Raw genomic sequence first — 19,993 nt, 5'->3', positions numbered from 1 at the left:
ACTTTATTTATCATTTATTCATGATGAGATCACATAATGCTGTAAATCAATTCTGTGGAAAAAAACAAAAGCCCCTAAACATCATCTAGAAATATGAACAAAAATGGTTGAAGCATTTTTTACAATGATTTTCAGAGTGCAAGTCAATATACAGTATGATATATTTTTACATACTGTAGCCCTCGTGTGAATTATGAGACATTAGGTAGGCATCAAAATCACCCTAAAAATGAAAAGCACATTTCTTCCTGATCATTTGTAAGCCACATGCATTTAATCACCTCATTGCATCAAAATTAAAAAAACATTAGCCTGCGGGTTCACAGAGTGACACATTTCATGCCAAAACTGAAACCCTTCACTCTAAATATCACAACTAATAGTTTATATTAGTGCGTTTAGAAGAGTCAATTTATATCTTCACGAGATTGCCCCAGTCATCCAGTTGCATTTTCAGTTTAATAAAGGCAATCTAATCTTTACAGTATTATTAATGCACTGCAAAAAAACGTTTTCCTATTTATCCACCAAATCCAATTAATTCAGTGAAACGGTTGCACAGACCATAAGAAAATCAGAAAATCAGAAAATTGTAATCCCTTTCCTTCCAGTAGGAGAAATTCATCAATGAATGTAAACATATTTGTGAAAAATATATTTATAAAATATTTTTTAATGTTTTTCTTAAAATGGTCCTCTGGATGATACTGTGTATCTAGAGATGACACTGGAATCCTCTGCTGTAAACTTCATGAATCAGCAGTGAAAATTTCATGTGTGAAGCTAAGTATCACAAATGTGTCCAAGTTTGACAATTTCATAACTCACCTTTTACTTTTCCTGAACCTCTTTGCTCCAAGGCACTGCATATGTTAGATCTTTCTCATTTACAAGCTTCTATGGTTTAGGAAAGCAAATTAGCTGCTCTATTAATATTGTCCATGTCTTTATTCTACTATACCAGTGCACTAATAATAACAAAGCTGCAAAGTCCACGGCAGCTTCACTATGACATTTGGAAAATTAAGGGAACTTTAGTACACAGTGCTATTGTATTTCCAGTCTGAGCTCTATTTTTACCATTTCCTTTTTAAACAAATATAATTCTGTGAGCACAACTTATCTGTACTCAAGCCCTGGCACAAGGAAATACTAAGAATAAAATGGCACGGTGGAAAGTACAACAATTAACTAAACACAAGCTCTGATATTTAGAGCGGTTTTCTGGAGAAGAAAAATTGCACACAATTCCCTAAAGTAGCAGGCTACCTTCTAAACTCTTAATGTATAAGACATGAAAGAGAGAACACCAACATGAAAAATGCTGGTTAGTTTGTTGACATTTTTATCAGCAGTTAACATTTATTACTCAAAATAATTTCTCCTTGGCTTATATAAACTCCAAAAAAGAAGATAATATCAAATGCATGAAATAATTAACAACACCAGTAAGGCAGCAGAAATAAGCCAAACTAGCAGCAGGTCTAAGAAATAGACAGCAAAATATTATTGTGGACTAACTTGTGGACTGGGAATCTCATTTCACAGTGTACAGTTTAAGTGAAGGTCCTGCACACTCAGGAAAAAAGAACACATTTTATGATTAGCACTCAATCACACTCAGTGGCAACCCAGTGAAGCTAAGCAGGTGTGAGCCTGGTCAGTACCTGGATGGGAGACCTCCTGGGAAAAACTAAGGTTGCTGCTGGAAGAGGTGTTAGTGGGGCCAGCAGGGGGCGCTCACCCTGCGGTCCATGTGGGTCCTAATGCCCCAGTATAGTGACGGGGACACTATACTGTAAACAGGCGCCGTCCTTCGGATGAGACGTAAAACCGAGGTCCTGACTCTCTGTGGTCATTAAAAATCCCAGGGCGCTTCTCGAAAAGAGTAGGGGTGTAACCCCGGTGTCCTGGCCAAATTTCCAATTGGCCCTTACTAATCATGGCCTCCTAATAATCTCCCTCTATGAATTGGCTACATTACTCTGCTCTCCTCCCCACTGATAGCTGGTAGCTGGTGTGTGGTGAGCGTTCTGGCGCACTATGGCTGCCGTCACATCATCCAGGTGGATGCTGCACATTGGTGTTGGTACCTGTAAAGCGCTTTGAGTGGAGTGTCCAAAAAAGCGCTATATAAGTGTAAGCAATTATTATTATTATTATTATTATTTCAGATGTAAAACCTAGAGATATGAGAGGGCGTTGCTATAAAAGGAACAAAGCAACTGTGCAAACAAACATCGAACACTGTTATAGTAAACAATGCAGTACAGGATGTGTGGTGAGCGTTCTGGCGCACTATGGCTGCCGTCGCATCATTCAGGTGGGTGCTGCACATTGGTGGTGGTGGAGGGGAGTCCCCATTACCTGTAAAGCGCTTTGAGTGGAGTGTCCAGAAAAGCGCTATATAAGTGTAAGCAATTATTATTAATTAATTATTATTCAGAGGAAACAAGCCCAGAGTGGACCAAAGAGGACCATTTTTCCTTTACTGAAGTGTAAATATGTTTTCATTTAAGGATTCCCTACAGAAAAATGAAGCCAAAGTATCCATGGCACTTAACAACAGCAACCGTGTGAATCAGCTAGATTCAACCTTGTGTATTTAGTTGTTTGCAAGCTCACTTGAGTCAATGAAATTTAATTAGATGCCATCTGCAACCCAAAGCGCTGGGGATGGTCAATACTACACTCTAACCTAATGTGGTTTTTCTTATCAGGAAATGTGCTTTAGCAAGCTAAGAGAGAGGAGTCTGAAGGCCTAATGAGCTGGAGGGTATTTGCTGATGGAGTACTTTTAAGAAGATTAATCCTTCATTGCTTGTTTGGTCTTTTGCTTGTTTTTTAAGCAAAAACCCCTGCAGGATTTACAGATAACCTGTGTCCTATAACAGCTATCTTGTACAATCTCTTGTTATGGATGGAAACTACATAGATCTGACAAGATTTATTGAAATCAATAAAACAATTAATAATCACACATACTTTTGCATAAACGTATAAGCATAAAAGGCAGTACTCTTTATTTTGCTCTTTCTTTGTTCATAGAAAATTAAGAGGTGCATGAGGTTCTGAATACAGCTGTTAGTCCTGAGATTGCAGCAGGATAAATATGCAGCTCAATTCTAGGATCAGGAGGATGAGATCCCAAACAGGCTAGATTGGCCTAATGGTCTCCTCTTATTTTTATGTTCTTGTTGCAATGCATATTACATTTTGTGAAGGGGAATTTTGTGACCATGGAGGACACAAAAAGAGGTTCTTCCCACAGGTCAAAACTGTGAGCATGTAAACTTTAGGTCAAGACCACAATTTTATTATCTTGTTCTTTTTTAATGTTCATTGTATCGAAAACATACAAAAGAGAGGAAACCATTAGACCTATCTAGCCCGATCTCATCCAGCTTTTTCTTGAAAGAATCCAGGGTATCAACTTCAACTGTGGCTTTGTAGGGTGTTTCATATTCCCACAACCCTCTGGGTAAAGAAGTGCATTCTGTTCACAGTTTGAAATGCACCTCCATATATTTTCTCCTTAAGTTCTCTGGTTCATGTTTCACTTTCATTCTGAAGAAATCCGCCGGGTTAACTTTGTTAATACCATTGGGAATTCCGAATATGTGTTCAGGTCCCCCCTTGTAGTCTTCTCTGTCCGAGACTAAAAGGATTCAGTTGTTTGCAGCAGACTTAAAAAACAGGGCACACAACCCCCTACGTCCAGGCAATGTCAAAAGACACACAGAATATGGCAGGCAGCAGCCTCTGTGTCAATAAGGAACACAAAGAGCGAAGAGGTGCAGGGACTCTCACAATACAAGGTGCAGAGAGTCCCAGTATATATAGAGAAACACAAAGTTACAAGAAGGTGCTTTGGAAGGCAGTACTGGGGAACTGTTGTGAAGCCCACCAACACCAAGACTATTATTCCCACCCCCCTTCTTCTCTCCTTAAAATCTGAAAGATGGAGGACAAATAACATATTATAATGATAGAAAGAAAGGAGAGAAATGTATTTGTTCTTCAAAACCAGGGGAGCAACTGAATCTGTAAATAAAGCAAAAAATACAAAAGACAAGAGAAGGAATGAGACCAGTGCAGCTCCTAACTGAAATACCAGAAAATGCCATAAACAAGGGGAAAGGACTCTTAATAGCACTGTAGCAAAAACAAGAGATACAGGCAGAATGGTACACCGACCCATGTCAAACAACAGAGTATAGTGAAAAATACATGAGGCATGGAACAGAGCCCAACACAACACTGAAAAAGGCAGCTCTAAAAAGAGCTCCTGGTTCCAGGTGAGGGGTAAGAGCCATAAACTCTTAACAACAGGTGATAAAGATAACAGATAAATAAACTCACTAACCTACCTTCTGTGTGGAAACAAAAGAAAAAGGATGGGGTGCCCTAAGGCATATTACTCACGGGAAGGGAAGCAGAGAGAGCATCATGCTCCTGACTGGCCTATGAGTGATGTTAAAATCTCAGTCCTCTGCTGCTCCTACAGATATTCCACTGGTTAGTGGCAGCTCTTTGAAATTAAGCTGAAGCATCAATAACACTGGACAGACCCCTTTTATATCAAGGATGAAACTGCCACTGATACCCTTTGGTGTGGTTTTCCTTCTAATCGGACTAGAAGACTGGTGAGTGAGCCCTCTGCCTTGTGTGTGGTGAATCGCTAGAAGGGTGGGAGATCTGCACATCAAATCACTCTGATACCCAGTCTGCACTGTTTCAGATATCTATCGTCTAAGATGTCTCCCAATGCAAACTATTTATCAGAAATATGTAAATGGTTCGTCCAAACCACAGCATTCCTCTCCCAAAGCTGGCTGTATACCATCCAAAAAATCCCAACTGTGCAGCTATCTGAAACAACTGATCACAATTCTTCTAAACATATGGTGTACAGTTGATCTTAACTCCTGAACAGTATTATGGCTTCAGTATTACTTAACACAGAAAGTAAGTAAAATTTGACAGATTTATTTCACAAGCTTTTCCAGTCTCTTCCAGCATATAACTGGATTATTTGCTGGGCCCTACTTATTTCTTCACCAACGTTAATGGTATATATCGGGCAATAGGCAACTTATACCTCCATCTCTACAAGAGGATATCATTTTATACTAAAGTGCACACATTTCATTATCTGTAATGTGCAATCTGCAGCTTATTTTTGAAAAAATGTAGGCTGTGAGGTGTGCTGTCTGCTACTGGTAAAAATAACATGTGTGGTACTCAATAAGAATAATTCAAACTGCTCCATTTGTCATGATCAACAGTTTTGTACTTAAAGACAGAATTCTAGGTCAAGTAATGTTTTATTGATAGGCCTATCAGCACCTGGTTGAATTATGCTTTAATTTTTGAAACCCAAAAATAAAGAACAAGCTAAAGTTAAGTTTAGGTTTAACTTCCTTTAATGTAATAATTCCTGATTTAACATTCCTCTAAGTACAGTAGATATTTCTTCAAAAGTTTGTTCTTTTTGCCTTATCTTGGACAACAGAGATATCGTTAAGAGAAAGTCCTCAAAAGCTACGTTTGGGAAACTTTTGATGTCTTCTGTTCTACCTATAACTGGCAGAATGTCCAAGTTATTTACGATAACAGGTGCTCCCTAGCATACTTATCTTCATAGTGATCTTTAGTCTAAGACTGATTGGCATGTCTGTATACTAGATAAATGCTTCACTGGTTTAATTTAATTTACAAATATTTAATTAGGAAAATACCATCCTATCTTCATAACTTATTGCAATTCTCAGTGCCTTCAGACATTGAGTACATTTTAAATAGTAGGAAGAGCAACTCTAAAACTTAGGCATCTGTTATCTCAGGTATTTTGCTGACAATGACTCGAACATTCGGCAGTGAGCTAAAACTATCCAACTTTATACTGGAGCATTGTGGTTATATGATTAAGTTTTATGCCTGGCTGTTATATTTATTTTCCTTATGTTTTTCTTTCATTGCTTTGTTTTCTATGCAATAATAGTGTAATGGCGCAAGCCTATTGGAAACATCGTCATCCTATCTAAGATTGTGTTCTAACTGAGGTGTTTTTACTTATTACTACTGTAAACACTCGGATAAAACTAACAATAAAAAAAACTGTGAGCTTCTTCAAAGACATCTGAACTTCAGAACAAACTGTAATACTGTATGAAACAGGAAGAGATCTTTATGATTGACTTTAATAGCAGAGTTGGAAAGAGTAAACTATAATAATAATAGTAATAATAATTGCTTATACTTATATAGCTCTTTCTGGACACTCCACTCAAAGCGCTTTACAGGTAATGGGGACTCCCTTCCACCACCACCAATGTGCAGCATCCACCTGGATGATGCAACAGCAGCCATAGTGCGCCAGAACACTCACCACACATCAGCTATCAGTGGAGAGGAGAACAGAGTAATGAAGACAGTTCATAGATGGGGATTATTAGGAGGCCACGATTGGTAAGGGCCTATGGGAAATTTGGCCAGGATTCCAGGGTAACACCCCTACTCTTTTCGAGAAACGCTCTGGGATTTTAATGACCACAGAGAGTCAGGACCTCAGTTTTACGTCTCATCCGAAGGACAGCACCTGCTTGCAGTATAGTGTCCCCGTCACTATAATGGGGCATTAGGACCCACATGGACCGCAGGGTGAGTGCCCACTGCTAGCCCCACTAACACCTCTTCCAGCAGAAACCTTAGTTTTTCCCAGGAGGTCTCCCATCCAGGTACTGACCAGGCTCAGACCTGCTTAGCTTCAGTGGGCTGCCAGTGGTGAGGTGCAGAGTGATATACTGTACCTGCTGGCTAAACTATAGTAAATAGTTATATTAAACTAACTACAATTTATGCAATTTATTGTACCTGAATCCAAATAGCTGCTGTCCGAAAGCTCTAGCAGTCAAGCAGTTAAGCATCTCTCTCTATAAATCTGGATGCTAAAAACTGAATTTCCAGACTGAGACAATCAGTAAGTCTCAGGCACAAGTAAACATTTCAGTTCCTGTTTTGCTTTGAAGTTCCTAAGAACTACAAATGTTGAGACTAGCTGGTTGTTTATTGACCATAGTTTCTTGAGACACCTCAACAGGCAGTTCCAATAACTGCAACAGTATCATACATGTGCTTTTAAAGGCCTGTTTAGATCTGAGATCAAAGTATATTGCAGGAACATGATATAAAAGAAATCTTCATATTTTCTGCATTGCAAAGTTCTCAAGCTACAATATTCCTTGATACAACTCAGAGTCCAAAAACATTTTGAATAGGTACCAAGTAAAAGAACCCTTCGAGACCACTGCCTGTGATGTGCTTGGTTTCAATACATGAACCTTAGCCGGTAAGTTAAAAAAAATATTTTGCTTTCCAAATTAAATTGGGTGTTCTTATATTTTATGAAAAAACAGATCTCCTCACCGTTTCAGTTTTGTAATGCTTACTCAATAGGAAAATATAACATATTTTAAAATAATGTGGAGATGTGCATTTTGCTATGTTACTGCTTACCAATAAAGATGGATTAAGCTTACTAGAGATGCACTTTGGGACACAATTTCTGAATGCAAAGAATTACAGAGAGTTGAACAGAAAATTCAATACATACAGTACTGTAAGTAATGCTTTCCACACTTTGAAAACTGATTTCCTTCCAAGGAATGAGAAAACATGAACTTGTGAAACATATTGACTTTCTGTGGTTACATAGTAACATCTGAAATTTCAATAATTCTAAATAAGTAATGTAAAAATACGTGAATGCCAACAGATGCCATATCAAGTGGATATTCCACTGCAGGACTTGAAAAAATTGCAATTAAAATAGAATTTTGTTAAAATTTACCTTATTTACTGCAAATTTCATGATTGTTGCTGGATTACTAGTATCGGAGTACTATAACTGGATAGCTGGATGTTTGGTAATTTTATCTTTGCATTCATTAACAAAAAGGAAGAAATTGTGTGTTAATTCATTATTCGACCCTTTGAGACAAACATCAATATTGTTTAATAGGTCAAACACGAGCTTAATCCAATATTTAATTAAACTACATTTACTTTTAATCCAATATTTAATTAAACTACATTTACTTCCCTAATAGACGAACAATGAACCATAGGAACACAAAGAGGCAGGGCTTTAGTAATGATGTTTACATAACCCTCTCTAAGAATGCATTTGGGTATAATGATCTTATCACCAGTCAGACTCCAGATGTGAGGGCTGTAATAGATCAATTTAATTTTACAAACTGTCCCACTACAAACAAATGGCTTCTGTGTTTCCAGAGGCTTCACTGCAACATCTGTGCCACTGAAACTATTCTAATTAAGCAGTGGGATGACCCCACAGCATAACATTCAGAATAGAAAAGTCTCCAGTTTCAATACAGTAGTCAGATTCATTCATCACAACCACCTGTCTTCATCAATGCATCGATAACTAAGAATGCATCACATTATCGATGATAGAACAAACTAAGAGATTTGCTACACTGTAGCAATTTACACAACATTATAATAGACACGCAAGACACAATTACCAGTTTAACCCTTCGGATCCTGGAAATGACATAACAGAACCTTTGGCACATCACACTAATCCTTTTAAAATGACACATAAAAAACAAAAGGTATAAATATATTGTGATGTAGCAAATAATAAAAAAGATTATATGATATACGATATAGAACTTACCGTGTATATTTATGAGTGTGAAAATATATAAGTATAGCCATTGTATTATCTGAAGAAAAACAATGAAAATGCATATTTAGACAAACCACCTTCCATTTACAATTTACCTTTAACGTGATCAAACTTCCAGCTGCGTCATATCAAGCATGTTTTAGGACTTCAGAGAATTAGAATAAAAATTAAAAGCCAAATTACAAATTGACCAGTTGGTCTTGAATATTACTCAAATGCCAATAATTGTGAAAGAAATTAATGAAGTGAATTAACTTTTCTGATAAGATTCCTATTATCAGCTGTAATATCATTACATTTCATTACCTACATCAAATCAGATTTCCAGCATTTCAAAAACATTCGTCTTCGTTATTAGTTAGTTTTAAGGTTTCTCTCCTATGTAGTGCAAAACATTATTATGCTGTAGCTAAAATACTGTAAAAGAAACAATATTATATTTTATAGACCATCATTGATTTTTGTGAAAGACACCAAGTCAAGATCACATTAAAAAAAGCTCAGAACATACAACTGGTTAGGGCCAAATGGAAAACCACATTTGACAGGCAAATGACCCATAAGACTTTGGAAGCCAGCCTCTAGAAGAACAGCTGTGAAGGATTCAAAAAAGCATTGTTGTTAATGTGTTTCCATTGCAGGCAAAAGACCTTTTGCCTTTGATTAGAATGTAAATGCTTTGGAATGGAAAAACTGCCCATTGGAAACAACAAATGTTTAAAGGGGAACTGCAGTCCCAATTTCTCAGACTGGTTATTAAATCTCTGTAACAAAATAAAGTTCATGGACGGTATGGAAAAATTAAGCCCAATTAAGCATAAAATTGTGAACTTTGTGAAAGTATCATTGTTGTCTCAATGGTCTCACCAAGAGTGAGAGTGACATGATGCGGCCCCTTCCTGCTCGCTAGTCACTGTACTCACTAATGTCATGCAATGTAGAAGCGAATAAGTAGGGGTTGTGCATCTGACATTTCAGCACAGAAATGTTCCAATGTGATCTGCACGCCAAGTTATCAAACAAAACCGTCTCGAAGTCTAAATCAATAGTTCTGTTGGATTAAAAAGAGATGTATTCACAAGCATGCTGCTTTACAGTGTAATAAGGTTGCTTCACCACACTGGAAGTTTTTTTTACCTCTTTCTGAATTACAGAATATGGTGCTGTGCATACCTGAAACAGTTGTCTATTTTGTGATGTATATTGGAGGTTTTACAAGTTACAGTGTACATTTTATTTTTATTGTGGTTTGAAATGCACTGGTTCTTTCTAAACCCAAAAGATAAAAATAGCCTCGCAGTTCATCTTTAACAACTAAAGTTACTCCTCGAAGTACTCATTTCTGTTTGTAAACTGTTCAGAATAAATGGCCTGCTTATTATAGCCATTAATACATTCTGATCCCCCCCAAAAAATCATATGATCTCTGGGCACCTCAGCTCTTCTTCACTGCCAGTTGGAGAAGTTTCAGCTTTAGTCTGAAGCCATTCGAAACAAGCAGTAAAGCTGAAAAATGTTTCTATTCTTCAGTCAATCCTTCAGAATTGCTCATTTAGACAGAGAGACAATTTAGGTCGTGTGAAGATCAGTTCTCTTAAAAACATTGTTCCAGATTTTTTTTGCCTTTTGAATGTTGCTCCAGAAGAGACAACAAGGGAATTATTTTTTGATCAAGTCAAAGAAATCATTTGAGAAAACTGGCACCAAAACAAAGGTAATAATTAACACAGAGCAACTGAAGATGTGATAATGGTTCAGTATCTGCCGGAGTATTCAGTCTGTCCAGCCTATTGAATCCTGCGCCATTCTGGAAATTATTGATCTAGTGTTGAACAGCACTGCCCATACGATACAAGAAACTGTGTAAAAGATATAAACAGCCAGAAAAGACCGTATTACACTCACGTGACAGTTTTTCATTATTTTTTAATGAAGCAATTCTAAACATTCAAATTAATAGATTTCAGTTATCATATACTTAAGAGAATAATTTTTCACTTAAAGCAACCCAGGCCTGGTAAAAATCCTGAACAGGACCCAAGCCTATATGAAATCTCTAACAGGATTTTGCACATGAGTCTTGTGGATCTCATATAGGATATTTCTAAGTCTTCTAAAAACACACAATGGTACATGATTCTAAGATTCTTTCAATATTAATACTGTGTAGATAGTATTAATTTCTACATCAAAGATTGGAAAATGCAAGAATCCTATATGACTCTAAGATCCTGAATAATTAGAATCCTGATCAATAACAATTCTAGGATACTGCACAATGTGTTAATTCTGAGCCATAGAATAATGTACAAATATAATGTGTTTATGAAATCCTTTCATCTTTATGTCCTGTAATCGACAAAATTCTCATGAACATCCTGTACAAGTCATGCACGCTTTCATGAAATATAGTTACAAAGGAATTGGAATATGATACAATCTCACTTAGGTATCAGGCTATTACATAAATAATAGTGTACAAAAATATTTTAAGCTCTACAACGGCTCCTTTAACCCACTAGTAAGCTTAGTTTTATTCAAACCATGACTGTGTCAGACACCATGGTGATCACTTTTCTTTTTGATAACTGGAAATATTATTTTAGTCACCTACAGGTACTAAACACCAATATTTTATTAACATGTTATTCTCAGTAATTTGAAGCACTATAAAGAATAATAGTTCCTTATTAATAAATAAGTCTCATAGTTCTATTAGAAGTGTATTGCTTTGTGTCTGTCTTTGTCTTAAGTGGCTCAATCTTACAAATTGTAGCTGTATAGCTGTTGTGCCAAACCCACACCCACAAACTAATAGATAAAATGCCGTACAAAATGCAGTTTTTTTAACCTTTCACAAAAAAGGAATTCCCTAAAGTATTCAAAAACCTGATCCAAGATTGTAAGCATTCAGGATTCCTAATAAGATCCAAGATAAGCATTAGCATGGGTCGTTACAATGCTCGTATCACAAGGTAAAATCCAGCATGAATAGGAATTCCAATTAGTGCTATTTCAAATGCATAAAGTACAAAATACTTAAACTTCACACTGACGAATTAGAATTGGGTTAAAGGCATTTACATGAAAATACTTGCTATGACAAGTCCTACAATAAAGGTACGACTGCCGATAAAATCTTACCATTCCATATTCTTGTCAGCCATCATTGGCGATAGAACAGTACATTATGTTGTGGAAATTAAAGCAGGCTCACCTATTAATAATGCATCGAGCAGAGAATGACAGAACAAGTGCCCTGACATTACACTCAATACCGTTGACATTTATATCAAATGAAGCAGTATTGAATGCAGGAGTACACTATGTGCATCACAGGCAATGAAATTAAGCTTATTTAAATTACCATAAGTTAAGAAACACATTCCCATACAAGTAACTCCATAATAGAATAACAGCAAGAGTCCTGCACTATCTTATTTTATCTGAAGTAAACAGAGATACATAACACAAACTTCTATGTAAGCTAGAATTCCTTAAAAATCTATACAGTAAATGGCAAAAGAGGCTCAGTCCATGAATATAAAATTGAAATAAAAAAAGACTTAAAAATAGGTTACAGGGACACAAATGAAACCCACTGTCCAGCACGTTTCTGCAGGATCTAATTTAAAATGAATCCGTCACTAGATACAGTATATCTATTCCGTAACCTTATTTTGAGTTATATATGCATAGACAGACCAGTTCAAATATTATGAACAATATATTGTTTTTCCAGATGCTTCAGTATAATTTGAGCCTGTAGTGTCATGTCATTTGCCAAACCGCTTTATACCATACGGTGTCACGGGAAGCTGGAGCCTACAGTACCTGGCAAGCAACGAGAGCAAGGCAGGGTACACCCTGGATGGGACGCCAGTCCATCGAAGGGCAGGTGCAAGCCAGATAGTCATACATGGGGACAATTTGGAGGCCATGGTAAAGGCCGAGGGGGGAAATTTGGCCTGGACACCGGGATAACTCCCTACTCTTACCAAGAAATGCTCGGGGATCTTTAATGACCACTGAGAGTCAGGACCTCATCCGAAAGACTGTAATGTATAAGTCCTTAAAAAAACCAAAATGGTATGACATGGGATTCTGGTCTCCCTGTAACAGTTTTTGAAGCAAGAGAAAAGACCGTAATATTTGATTAATTTGTTTTTTGTTGCTTCTGTATCAGTCATGCTGGAGTGATTAGATATAAGGGAGTTAAAAATCATTACATTCTCATTTGCAACAGAAATTCCACATCGTTAATTTTATGATGACACCATATCACTACACCCATCCATTTTCTAACCACTCCATGCAATTCAGTGACGCGGGGGAGCCGGAGTCTATCCTGGCAAGCAACAGGCACAAGGTGAGATACACTCTGGATCACAGGGCGGACACAGACACGCACACTCACACCAGGGCCAGTCTTCCAGCCAATTAACCTACTGTACCAGTACGTCTTTGGACTATGGGGAGGAAACAGGAGCAGCCAGAGAAAACCCACGTAAAGCACGGGAGGAACACAAAAACTCCAGTCAGATAGGACCCCAGGTCAGAGCTCCTGGTTAGCAACATTAACCACTGTGCCACCCTCATACATGTATTTACATTCACTTTCAAATTCCTGTGGTAACTTGAGCTCTTGAAAGTGAATTGTTTGACAGGATTAAGGAACACGATTAAACTCGAAATTACGGCTGTCAAGTGGCTGTTGCAGATGTAGATTTCTCTACACAGACTTCTGTTAAGCCACTTCAAGAGAGTCATCAATGTATAACAACGGCCTGCGACTGCAAGAGCTTTGGCAATCAAGGCCAAAGTCCCAGTTCTGTTAGAAATGATACATGGCAATGTAGGCGTATGCCTAAACTCTCACAAAATGCTTTTGTATTAAAGGTCGAAAATGGAGATGTTTAAGAAGTAGGTTTAACCCTTATTTCTGTTTCCTTACAAACTCATACAACCTGTACAGCAAACACTTACTTCAGCTTCCACTCAACAACCCATAGCATCCTGCCCAATAAAAAGGCAGAATTTACCTTCTAAAAGATGAAGACACGTGCAAGGACATCTATATGACACTATTAGTCACACCAAATTACCGTACCATGCACAAGTCTCAGCAACTGGAAAACTTTCTACATTCCATTAAGCTTTCCTAAATCATTACACAAGGATCTTGACATTCGTGTTTAAGCACTTTTTCTTACAATGGGAGCCTGTGTTACTGATACCAACCTTACTTAAAATATCAAGTGACAAGACTGATCTTACACAGTTTCATTATTCATTAATGCACTTGTTTGTTTGTTTGTATGTTTGTTTTTTAATTCCTGAAATTCAGAACTGATTTAGTGCACCAGCTTTAATTACCTCATGATGCCTACTGATTTTATGCAGTCATCTTAATATACTTTCACATAGCAGCTAAATTTATAATCACGCCAATACATCTGCTGTGGAACTGTTTATCACAAAACTTTAACCAAGAATGCCTGATCAATCAATGAAGGATAGTATTTGACCCTGCTGTCATTTACCACAAATTATAAGGGGGTCTGCACGGCAGCACTGGATGAGATTTTCTGAGGCAGTAGCGCTGCTTACTGATGTAGGCCCAGGGAAAATGTTATCAATTGTGCTCACGCAGACAGACCTGGAATGGTCCCACTGAAGTCTTCAATGACACAGTTTTAAAGCCTGTCAGATCATAGAAACAAATCAGAATCAGTTTAGCCTGGCTTAGTGATAGAGTGGAGCGTCCCACAAGAACATCAAGTTACTGATATAGGCTCTGTTGGTAGACTAGTAGGTGGTACGCTTTCATCTGGGAGAGCAATTCTGAAACTTGGACCTAGAGCACTGACAGCAGGCCTTCACAGAGAAGCAGCTCTTCGGCAGAGATGCTAAACTAAGATTCTGTGGGACACAAACCCAGGGACAGTTGTCTCTTTACCAGGATCACAGCAACCATCAACATGGATTTATAAAAGACGATTGTGATCAAGGTCTACTGTACCAGTGGTGGAGATATTGTGTTATGTAGCATACTGGACCAAAATGCTTACCACATCCCTTCACTTCTGAGGTGGGCGCATTTCAGATAGCAGTGCACACTGAGGTTTATCGTAAAACTATTTCAGACAGGCAGTTGGAACATGGCATTTAAAATCTTCTAATAATATCTTTTTGCTTGGAGGATTCTGTTGCTTAGGACTATTGTACAATGGATTTGAAAACATTATTGATAATATCACTAACAGTGATAGTTTCTTTTTACTTTTGTCTTGTGGACTGCAGATGGTCCTCGGAATGTGTTGTTTCATTTTTCGCTGTTTTGCATGTACATATCTCATTTACCGATCTCTTTCGAATTTGGAGGTATTTTTTGGTGAAAGGTGCAGGGCAGGGATCGACAAAAAGCCATATGCGGGTGCTCATCACACCGTTTTGGTGGAAGTGACATGATATGACAAGATGAATGTTTGAAGTGCATGCATAAAGCCGTTTCAACACTGTTTTGTGTATTTTACCGTACTTACAAATGCTTTGGTTTTCCTGGACGCCAATTGGTGCTGTACACGTACGATTACAGCCTTATTCAGCTGTTTCTTATAACACAGAAATCCCTGATGGTCATCACAATGGTGACTTAAATAGCTTGGCAAAATATATTCCTCCTTTGTTACACTGATTTTTATGGGAAAAAAAAGCAGCAGAGTGGTGAAGTGGTTAGCACTGCTGCCTCGCTGTGCCGGAGCTCCTGGATTCAATTCCAGGCCCGAAGTCACGCTATCTGCGTGGCGTTTTTACGTTCTCCCCGTGATCACAAATTCAATAGCAAATTCGATAAGCCCCTCAACATCTGCCACATCAACCTCGGGCTCCAGCTCCTGAGCAAGTTTAACCAGCAGCCATATCACCCTGCAACTCACAACTGGCAACCCACTGAAGCTAAGCAGGTGTGAGCCTGGTCAGTACCTGGATGGGAGACCTCCTGGGAAAAACTAAGGTTGCTGCTGGAAGAGGTGTTAGTGGGGCCAGCAGGGGGTGCTCACCCTGTGGTCCATGTGGGTCCTAATGCCCCAGTATAGTGATGGGGACACTATACTGTAAACAGGCGCCTTCCTTCGGATGAGACGTAAAACCGAGGTCCTGACTCTCTGTGGTCAATAAAAATCCCAGGGCGCTTCTCGAAAAGAGTAGGGGTGTCCAATTTCCAATTGGCCCTTACCAGTCATGGCCTCCTAATAATCCCCTTCTATGAATTGGCTACATTACTCTGCTCTCCTCCCCACTGATAGCTGATGTGTGGTGAGCGTTCTGGAGCACTATGGCTGCCGTCGCATCATCCAGGTGGATGCTGCACATTGGTGGTGGTGGAGGGGAGTCCCCATTAGTGGAGTGGAGTGTCCAGAAAAGCGCTATATAAGTGAAAGCAATTATTATTATAATTATTATTATTATTTGTTTGGGCCACTTCCTCAAAGGCAGCGTCTTTATAAAAACCTTGGAAGCCGCGCACCAGCGGCAGGCAATGCTTCTTCCACATGCTGTTCGCACAGCCTATGGAAACCTCCACCCAGGCTGTAGCAATATTCTTCTTTGCCTTGATAAATATCGTTTCCCTTCCAGAAGTCCCGTAAGGCTCTTTCTCGATCATATCAATGGTTGAGATAGCCATACCAGCGTCCCGTGTCACTGAACGAAGAGATCGACTTCCATCAAAGCACTTGTGCGGATTTTGTGCTCAAGCTCAACCACAAGCCACTTCTTGTGGTTTGAGGAATAATCACCTGGGTGCTTCTCCGACATAAAACCGATACGGGTTATTCACAATTTCAGGGAGAAATTCAGGGAGCAAGAGATGATACCACATACGTGCAGAAAAAACACAACCCGATACTGACTATAAAATGGCACCCTGGTGGATTCTGGTGATGACTGCAACTCAATTCTTATGTAACCAGGGGAGTAGGTGTATAGAACTTATTAAATATATTTTTGTAAAGGGAAAATCTTTGGTCTCCCTAGACAGCATTCTGTGCTCATAATCTAATCATTTTAATCTCCTTAGATGGCTTTTTTCTTGTTCTTATAAAGCATTCTGTTCTCCCTGCCTGCATAGTGCTTTTTTGTCCTTGCATTGAAGGTTGTTATTCTCATAAATATTTCTGTTGTCCATGTACAGCAGTCTTCTTCTCCATATACAACATGTTGGGCTTTATATACATCATTCTGTTCTTCATATGCAGCATTTCGTTATCTACAGTATATACAGCACTTTGTCCTCCATTCCAGAAGCCTCTATTGAAGTATTACCTTTCTTAACTGGTAAAATGAAAAAGATTTTGTCATTTCACTTCTTTTGAGGGCAGACATTTGCTTACTGCAGTAATGTCTTTCTCAGAGTCCTGGTGGCCTGTTGAAAAGTGTTTGACTTTCCAAAACATAACAAGGTCCTCAGAGAACTAAATGTGTTTTCCCATCATTACCAATGCATCCCACAATGCCACAGCACGTCACATGTAATGTTCTTAGAGAATTGTTTTTAAAAACAAAATAAAAATATTGTAGAGCAGGGGGTCAGAATACATACATCATTTCTGGACAGGAATTGTTTAGGGAAAGCACTAATTAGGTACAATTTGTTCAAAGGTTAATTTGAGCTACAAGTCACACTCTGTCAACTATCAGCTGGATAATTTGTATTAGCCTGAAAGAATAAGGATGTTTTTTTCCCATCAAAAACGTTTTTAATCAAAAAGGTGATTGAATCAACAGTTAATTCCTGCAAGCCGCAAACCATCCACTCTATTTTTAAGCATAATTACCAAGTTGGATGGGTTCGTAGGTGATCTGAAAGACATGATGTCATTATTCTGCAGATCTCAAAATAGGTCAAAGCACATGATGCTGGATAAAAACATACAGATTTGTACTTCTTAAATTTACTCACTGTTCTAACACTTTATTCACTGATCTCTTTCGAAGTGTTAGTAGAAACGACAGAATATGCAGTGTTATATTGTATTATATTATGTGCATAGTAGTAAATTATATAGTAGTGTTATAGTATACGAAATAAAGGAGAAATCTATTCAAGAGTAAACGTGTACTCTTTCAAGCAGTAGTCAAAGTGACCAAAAAACGTGAATTCCACAAAATAAGTATTTTTTAATAAACACGAGATGGCTGGACATATAATGGTGTAATATCTATAATACAAGAAATAGCTTGGGCTTCCTCTTACATGTATTTGCAAAAACACTCAGGAGAAAATGTAATAAAAGAAATCTTGTAAAAGAACGAAATGTGCTTTAACTTAAATAACAACGCCCTGTAGGTTGAATAGTAAGTAACTAAAGCAGACACTACACTTCCGAAACTGTTAAGTGAATGAGTGTCTTGTTACAGAGTTCTTGTCTTTAAAGAGAAAGTTGAAACGTGATATTTACTTAGCAATGAATGCTTGTCGTTGTGCTTTTGCGGTACATAACATTTTGTTTGGACACACTTTTCAGATATTCAAAACATTCTGTCAAGAGATATCTTCTGGTTACGTGCGTACCAGCAAAATATTTTCATGTTACGTAAATAAAAACACTACCCTCAAATTAGAATCAGTATCAGGTAAACATGACTCGCGTAGTCCCTGTATATAGAGGATGTTTGCATCACATGCTTAAAAATGGAGAACGTAGAAGCATATTGCAGAAATGCAGAAAGTAAGGGCACAGTCTCTTCTGTTTTGAAAAATGTAACATTACATTTTGACAAAGATCGACAATATAATATGGAAGAGTGCCCGATCAAATCGAAACAAGACATTCACCTCCCAGTTCATGCTCTGCATACGACTACGTAAGAGATAACCAACTATTCAATAAGTCATCTTGTCGTGGAGCATACGGTTATCGTTATTATAGGCCCACATCGGTGTATCCCTAAAAATCGTGTAAAACAAGTACATTGAGGTTACGATATTTACTCTTTAATTACAAAGATTCGTCACAATGAAAAATGAAGTTTTCAAGTTCCATAAGAGGAATTGATTACGCACAACCAGATTAGGGTCGCTGTTTTGTGGACAAAACCACCATCCGAATGGCATGGTTAATTCTTTTAAGAAAAATGCGGTCAGCCAGCACCCCTGAAATGCTCTTGGATCTGCTGGGTGTCTTTACGCCATCCCTTTTTGATATGGATTTCACTCAAGTTACAACATGCAGTACATTCTACAACTAATGATTCAATCTTTATTATATACTTTTTCGTGATCTCTAAAATAAAACAGGTACAACTAATATAGCGATATATTCTACTACAAGCAACATACTGTAGTGTACTAGTCGGTTGCACGCAATAAACTCGGGTTGAAACTCGGGACATTTAATTTTTTTACCTCCCTTTTACCATTTTTTAAACGCGAGAAAACACACTTCTAAAACCAAGAAGGAACGTGACTTAAACTAGCTTGTAACTGCATATTTAAAACCTGCTTGGAGTGCTGAACATTTAGTCCAGTCAATTCTTTATTTACCATGATAAAAGTAATCGAGCACCACCATTGAAATTTGTCTCGCTTTGAAAACCGATGAAAAATACCAGCTGTCTCTAGTTCAGAATGACTTGTAATGCCTCCCCCCAAAAAAGGCTTTGCCTTTGTGGTATATTTATACAGATGGGATACATCCAAGCGTTTTAAGTTTTTTTAAAAAAATAAGCTCATAAAAACACTTGTACAGTATTCGCATTTATTAAGTGCAAACACGCGCTAGAAGTTAAATGAGATTCTTATAACTTGTTACCTGACAGCACACATCGTAATCCACACTGCGGCCACACTCACAGTATTAACGAAATTAAAAATTAGCTTACCTTGCATATGCTGTAAAATCTTGAAAGGATCCTTATGCGACGTTTATTAATGGCCTTATGCAACTGTCCGATGCTAGAATTTGTTTCTTGAAGAGAAATTAGTCAAATGGTCATGGCAGTAACTTCATTAGAACGCGATGAATAAACCTGTTAAGCAAGGACGTATAGGTGGTCACAGGCAAAACTCTGACAATTTAACTATAGGTATCTTCCCATTTGTTGCGGCTATTTTTTATCTGTCAACGTGAAACTGTCCTAATCTTGGACGACTTCAGGTCCGCAATTGTAGCTTCTTCCTTCCTGCCAACTAGAGCTCCGTGAATCGAAGATCGATTAGACATTCTGACTTGGCCTGCTAAAGATCAGCGCTCAATTCCTTTAGTCTGGAGA

At 38.0% G+C, this 19,993-nt stretch overlaps 1 protein-coding gene across 4 annotated transcripts in view; it reads right to left on the bottom strand.

Moving 5' to 3' along the window:
• osbpl8 (oxysterol binding protein-like 8) overlaps nt 1–19,993 on the bottom strand; it is a 126,115-nt gene extending 106,122 nt beyond the window's left edge. For 3 of the 4 annotated variants that reach the window (XM_088647295.1, XM_088647300.1, XM_088647302.1), the window contains exon 1: nt 19,604–19,993. The gene's annotated coding sequence lies outside the window, so the exon portion shown is untranslated. Of the gene's footprint in view, nt 1–828; nt 978–19,603 lie in introns of those variants that run through there. The other variant, XM_088647296.1, reaches the window with a different exon arrangement.

Source organism: Lepisosteus platostomus, chromosome 9 (genome assembly GCF_059453375.1).
Source record: "Lepisosteus platostomus isolate fLepPlt1 chromosome 9, fLepPlt1.hap1, whole genome shotgun sequence".
Taxonomy (NCBI): domain Eukaryota; kingdom Metazoa; phylum Chordata; class Actinopteri; order Semionotiformes; family Lepisosteidae; genus Lepisosteus; species Lepisosteus platostomus.
The sequence above is the reverse complement of the archived record's forward strand: the minus strand, read 5'-3'. Positions and strand labels throughout refer to the sequence as shown.